Source organism: Portunus trituberculatus, chromosome 17 (assembly GCF_017591435.1).
Source record: "Portunus trituberculatus isolate SZX2019 chromosome 17, ASM1759143v1, whole genome shotgun sequence".
Taxonomy (NCBI): domain Eukaryota; kingdom Metazoa; phylum Arthropoda; class Malacostraca; order Decapoda; family Portunidae; genus Portunus; species Portunus trituberculatus.
Window position 1 is genome coordinate 24,580,991 of NC_059271.1, and position 6,884 is coordinate 24,587,874.

The window sequence follows — 6,884 nt, forward strand, 5'->3', positions numbered from 1 at the left end:
AGCGTTAGTTCAGCACCGCCCCTGCCGCGACCACTAATGACTTGTCTGGAGATCAGGTTACGGCGTCGTTCTAATTGGGAATCTATATATAGCGGATAGGAGAGGGAAAAGGATAAAAGAAAACGAGCTCTTATCGCTTGTATTGTACGCATATTTGATTAGACTAAGTTCAGTGTGTGTGTGTGTGTGTGTGTGTTCATGGGTAGGTGGATATATATATGGAAGGATAAGTGAACACACACACACACACACACACACACACACACACACACACACACACACACACACACACACACACACACACACACTATACAGCCACCCCTGAGCCGCAATGGATATCTGTGCGGTGGATACCAGGCCGGCAGGAACAACAGGGTGGCCGTGAGGATGAACATTAATATCCCGAAGCGCACTCTCCATCAAGCACACGGTGCCACATTGTTTGCCTCCTTTATTATGCATATTATCCAATTAAGTTATGACTTCCATTATGGTAATTACACATAACTCCAAAATTGTTAAGTCTTCCAGGACCCCGCGTGGTCTGGGCGCTCGTCTTATAAACTAATATCCTTACCAAAGAAATTTACGTGCATTATGCCAATGAGCGACTTTTATTACCCTTCCTCAGGTTATTTGCAATATTTAATCAAGGTATGAGTTTTAATATGATCTAAGTGTGGTTAATATTTGTAATTTACATGTCCGTAATGCCTTCGAGGGAATATGAAAATCCAGAACATGAGGTCTGACGCTGGGGAGGGAGCGCTGATGTGAATATTCAGAGGTGAGGTAGGAAAGTAGGGAGGACAGGACTAGGCGAGTGTGGTGGGCTGGGAAGAGTCAGTCGTTAGGGAGCAGTTGGCGGAGGCGGACGGGCGGCGCACACCTCACCTACTTGTTGACGTGGTCTGCTGCTTCGCTCACTCCCGATCGCTGATTTGCTTTTATCCTTACGGGGTTATGACAAAGCGTTTATAACATAATAACTTAAGTTTGCATTAAGTTAACATAATTTGGTGAAATACGTGCATTTTGTTTATTTTTCCCAGTGCAGAAGCTGCTCAAAACCAAGTGTAACTCACGCATCGCTCACTTTGTGTGCCACTCGGCGTCACTTTGTTTTTGGAAAGTGTGCGCGAGGATGTGTGCGCGGGTATAATTATTCAAGGAGGAGGATGAAGCAAACACTGCAGTAACACTGGTGCTGTAATTGAGCGTCGGACTCAGCGGGGTACGATGCTGAGCCTGCACCACTTCTGGCCCGCAGGTAAGTGTGGGGGAAGGGAGGGACTACATCACCTGTGTGGGAGCACGTTGTGCCCGGCTTGTGTACTCACGTGGCGCACCTCGCAGGTGACGCTCCTTGTGCTGTGTGGGTGGATTCTGTTTTTCATAGGACTGCCTACAGGAGCGTATTTGTTGAGAGGTTTTGTTGTGCATAATCTTTGTTCATGTCGAGTACCTCTCCGCCACCACGGTCTTGCCTCTGCTGCTGTGTCAGGTGTCTGGCCTCACATCGCCACGCCTCTGACGCTTCCCTTATTTCATGATGGGATGATTATGGGGTTGTTTTCTTTACATTCATGGAAATTCTAATTTAATAGTTTAATTTTCTGTAGAAGTATACCTTTTTTATTTAATTTCTTTTAAGCTTGTGTTTGTGAGTGAAAAATAAGAATTTTGTTATTTTCCTGAAAACTTTGTAGATGTGACGAATCCCATCAGGGGTCGGATGTCACGCAGCACTGTGAGTGTTGCAGGACACAGGAATTAAAAAATACTTATTCTTAAATTTTCGATGATTCTCTTATCTTTTTTTTTGGAGCAGGATCTTAGTGAGTTTTTTTTCCCGCAAAGAGAAGAGCGCCACCTCTTTCGGGAACCACAATTTGTTATTGCTCACTGTGAGGTGCGAGAAAAAAGAACAGGTTATGGATGATTTGGAATTACACTGCAGAGATTAATAGGAAGGTTAAATCATTTAATCTACATGATATAGAGAGTTATTTTTTGCCTGATATCACTCTTTCACCGGACACGTTGTCATTTGAATGTAGCTAAAACAAACAAACAAACAAAAAAACTTGTCTCGTGGAAAATCAGTGTTACGAACGAGTTACGTTCATGATTCTGTTTTGATGTGGATTAGCGATAGCTTTTAGATCAACTCAGCTCGCCCAATAACTTTTCGGATAACTACAGTGCTGGAGTGCTTTTGTGATGCACCGACAGTATGTATGTATATATATATATATATATATATATATATATATATATATATATATATATATATATATATATATATATATATATATATATATATATATATATATATATATATATATATTGTAAGGTAGGTTGATCAGAGCACAAGAACTTGAAAATAATAAATGAATGATTAGATAAAGACAGCTCCTCCCCATTTCTCGTCTCCCAACACCACAAAGAAAGAAAAAGGGGAAAAATAATATCTGAACACTCAACATCAATGTACTTAATGTCGGAAACTTGTTAATGAAGATACAACAATCTTTATAACTGGTAATCATACGGAGGGACTGCACATCTCTTATCTATCGGTTATCCTTCAGTAAACTTTGGAAAATCACTGTATTACTGAAAGAATTCTTGTATGTCCACGAGCATTGTTATAAACTTTCACAAAAGACCACAGCGAACATTTGTAAAGCAGGAAATCCTTGAGCGTTGAATACTGAACGTAACTTACTTAAAATTTATGGCGTAGGTTATTAGATGTGACTGGAGAACCTTGACCTTTTAGTCGCAAAGGATGACATTAAAAACACATCTTTAATTAACACAGAAGGAAGGAGAACTTGAATTTTTTTTCATCCCTACACATGCCAAGAAAATATTAGGTGATTCTCTCTCTCTCTCTCTCTCTCTCTCTCTCTCTCTCTCTCTCTCTCTCTCTCTCTCTCTCTCTCTCTCTCTCTCTCTCTCTCTCTCTCTCTCTCTCTCTCTCTCTCTCTCTCTCTCTCTCTCTCTCTCTGCTTGTGTGTGTGTGTGTGTGTGTGTGTGTGTGTGTGTGTGTGTGTGTGTGTGTGTGTGTGTGTGGCTTCTTATTGTGATGAACGAATCCACACACTGATTATCACGTACATGAATCACAGTTTGATGCCAAGTACGGAGGTAAAGAATCATTCACATTTATAATTTTTATTTTTATTTTATGTCTTGATTATTCTATCGCTTCCTTTTCTACGCGGCTTTGTGTGCAGGGATGGGTAGGAGAGGATGCGCCTTCCACTGTGCTGTCCTGTTACTTCTACGAGTATTTTAGTGTTGAGCACCGTAATCAGACAGCTTTGAGAGGGACTTAAGGGACTGTTTCTGTATGTTATCCCTTATAATCCTTTGTAATTATGAGGTGGGATGAAGTGAGGTACAAAAAGGATGGTAGTAGATTAGTGGAACTTGTCAAATAAGCCAAGAAATATTAGAAATGAGAGTGATGAACAGTGATAAGGAAGTTGCCGGGAGGGAGAGGGGAGAGGAGCTGGGAACACTGCTGCTGGCAATGTGGAAAACTTCCGACAAAACATTTGCCATTCCTCACCTACCACGGTAATTTATCTGAACCAGAGTCTCGTTGGGGTAAAGATGATGATGATGATGATGATGATATGAATAAAAAGTAATGGTAACAGTAATAATGTGGATGACAATAACAGTGCTGGTGATAATGGTGTTGAATATAGCAGCATATGAAGCATGGGGCTCACCTTGGATGAGGCGCCACCTAGCGAATAGTTTTGCGAATTGCTTGTGTTAGTAAAGATAAATGTTTTTCTTATTAAATTACCAAAATCACATCGCACGTAAATACTTGGGAACATCAAAAATTTCTATTGGCTTTAATTCTTTATATGTGTTAAGTCACTTCAGAAAGGTCTTGCATGTCGTCAGCGTCGAGATTTATGCTGAGCAAAGTGATGCACGTAAGGCTTTCATGAAATCCTTGCAGGAGAGTCTCTTGTTATTCCTGACGAGGATATTCTCACAAGCTTGTAGGCTTTCCAACAGCCATCACTTTGGGTAAGGCCGCGCCTGACACAACACGGGAGCGACACGCATCGCTGGCCACGCTCAGGCTCCAGAAAGCATTCAGGACCTGACGGGATTACCACCCTTCAGACCACTACTACCACTTTGTGTGTGTGTGTGTGTGTGTGTGTGTGTGTGTGTGTGTGTGTGTGTGTGTGTGTGTGTGTGTGTGTGTGTGTGTGTGTGTGTGTGTGTGTGTGTGTGATTGTATTTACATGCGCAATTTCTCCTTGCCGTATATATAAAAGTCTACGGTAAATGATCTCACGTTTCATTTACTTAAACTATTTTTCTAAGTACTGTGCTTTCAGAACAGAAACACAAGCACCACACAGCTCCTGGTGCAGGGGCCATTATTGCATTTAGGAGGAAGAAAGTTCAAGGCCGCGTGGTGCAGGGCGGCGCGTCCAGGCCTGGCCTGCATCACACGCCCGGATATTCCGAGCGGGTGACGCGGCGGGAAATGCAGACCAATATCCATATGAAAAATGAAATTGATCGAGGCGGACCGCTCGCTTATCTGGTTATGGGGAATCGTGGCGTCTCATTTACACCTGAGTGGTGTCTGCATCGCGTCCCGCGCCGCGAGGCACCACCGCTAAGGAACATTCCCACACGCCTGGCTGCTTTCCCTGGCCGCCGCTATAGGACACAGCGCGTTCACGGATAATTTTCATTGCACCTTGCTTTGGTTCCCGTCACTGCGGAGATTGTAACTTTTATTAATTAATTCATTATGAGGCTTGAATTTTCCACCACAATTTAATTTAAACTTAATTGTACTTACATAAGAGAGAGAGAGAGAGAGAGAGAGAGAGAGTGTGTGTGTGTGTGTGTGTGTGTGTGTGTGTGTGTGTGTGTGTGTGTGTGTGTGCGTGCGTGCGTGCGTGCGTGCGTGCGTGTGTGTGTGTGTGTGTGTGTGTGTGTGTGTGTGTGTGTGTGTGCGTGCGTGCGTGTGTGTGTGTGTGTGTGTGTGTGTGTGTGTGTGTGTGTGTGTGTGCTTATGTTTATTTGTCTATTGTTTACTTACTTATTAATTAATCAATTAATGAATAATTTGTTTGTTTATTTATTAATTTTATTAATATCTCGGTGTTAGCGATGTATGGAAGCTCATTTGTACTGGTTGTCTACTTGATCTCTTAGTGTAGCCTTGGATATGAATGTGGTGTAGGGCACGTTACTACACTAATAGGGGTATTCAGGATAGACGAGAAGTAGGGCTTTTGTCTGTAGGGAGCAGCAGACGAGGTTGATGCTGCAGGCTCGTGTGGCAGGAAGAGTGCTGGGTGGGGAGTTTTTGCTGCATAGAAATAAGTGAAGGAAATGAATCAATACATCCATGTTCTCTGTACTGCCTTTCTTGATCGTTTATTCACGCAGATATGTGCATAGTAGTAAACATGCGAGTAAGTAAGAGAGTATAATCCAGCTAAGCTCGATTCAGCTTAAAAAGAAGCGGTAGGGATCCGCTCAGGTAGAATATTCTAATAGTCTATTTACTGTTTTGAAGGATGTGGAATGTTTAATGAAAGAACTTGTAGCGGTCTTTAATCCCTCTTCCCTATTAACAACTTGTAAGGGGCTTTTATAACTTAATCCTCGTCATCCCTGTGTGAATATGAAGTCAACAGTTCTCATTTGACCTCGAGTATTTAGACATGACATGGTTTTCTTTCCGATATGTAATTGAGGAGCATTGGCCAAGGGCAACAAAAAGATAAAGAAAAAAAAGGCCACTCAGTTGCTAATCTTCCTACAGTCCCGATAGTTCGCTAAGGGACCGCCGTGGTACAGTGGAACCATGCGTGCTTTGGGGTCCGAGGGGTACGTCTCCAGGCACACGGGTTCGAATCCTGTCCACAGTCCGAGTGTAGGTTGGGCTTCCTCACTCGGGGCAACGGTTTCCTAGCGGGTGGGCTTTGAGATAGGAGGTACCCTAAAAAGTATCTCTTTTAGCCCATAAATTCCCGTGAAAAGCCCACATGGTATAAAAAAAAAAGGACAGGGACAAATGTCTTGAAATCTCCCTCTTGAATGAAGTCAAGTCATAGGAAGTTTGAAATAAAACAGACACAGGCAGGGAGTTCCAGAGTTTATCAGAGAAAGGAACAAAAGATTGATATTGCTGGTTAACTTTTGTATTAGAGAATTGGACAGAATAAGGGTGAGAGGAAGAAGGCCTTGTGTAGCGAGGCCGCAGGAGGAGAGGAGGCTGGCAGTTAGCAAGATCAAAAGAGCAGTTAGCATGAAAATAAAGGTAAAAGATAGCAAGAGATGTAGCATTCCGGCGGAGAGAAAGAGGTTGAAAACAGTCAGTCAGAGGAGGGGAATTGATCAGACGAAAAGCTTTTGATTCTACCCTATCTAATAGAACTGTGTGAGTGGAACCTCCCCAAACATTTGAAGAGTACTGCCTACAAAGACAAATAAGGCCCTTGTACAGAGTTAGCAGTTGGGGGAGTGAGAAGAACTGGCGGAGACGCCTCAGAAGGCTTAACTTCATAGAAGGCGTTTTAGCAAGATATGAGATGTGAAGTTTCCATTTAAGATTATGAATAAATGTCAGACCGAGAATATTCAGTGTAGAATAGTGAGAGAGTTGAGTGTCAATGAAAAAGAGGGGATGGTTATTTTAAAGGTTGTGTTGAGTTGATAGATGGAGGAAATGAAGTTTTGAGGCATTAATATTATTAAGTTTTCTCTGCTCCAATCAGAAATCCTAGAAAGATCTGAAGTATTTATATTTTTTATTTATTTATTTATATTTTTTTACTGCTTTTGCTCCCCGCTTTGTGAGTGTATGTGAATAA

General features: G+C 42.2%; 1 pseudogene; it reads left to right on the forward strand.

The window, feature by feature from the left end:
- The first annotated feature begins 868 nt into the window (after window positions 1-868).
- LOC123504778 overlaps window positions 869-6,884 on the forward strand; it is a 76,990-nt pseudogene continuing 70,974 nt past the window's right edge.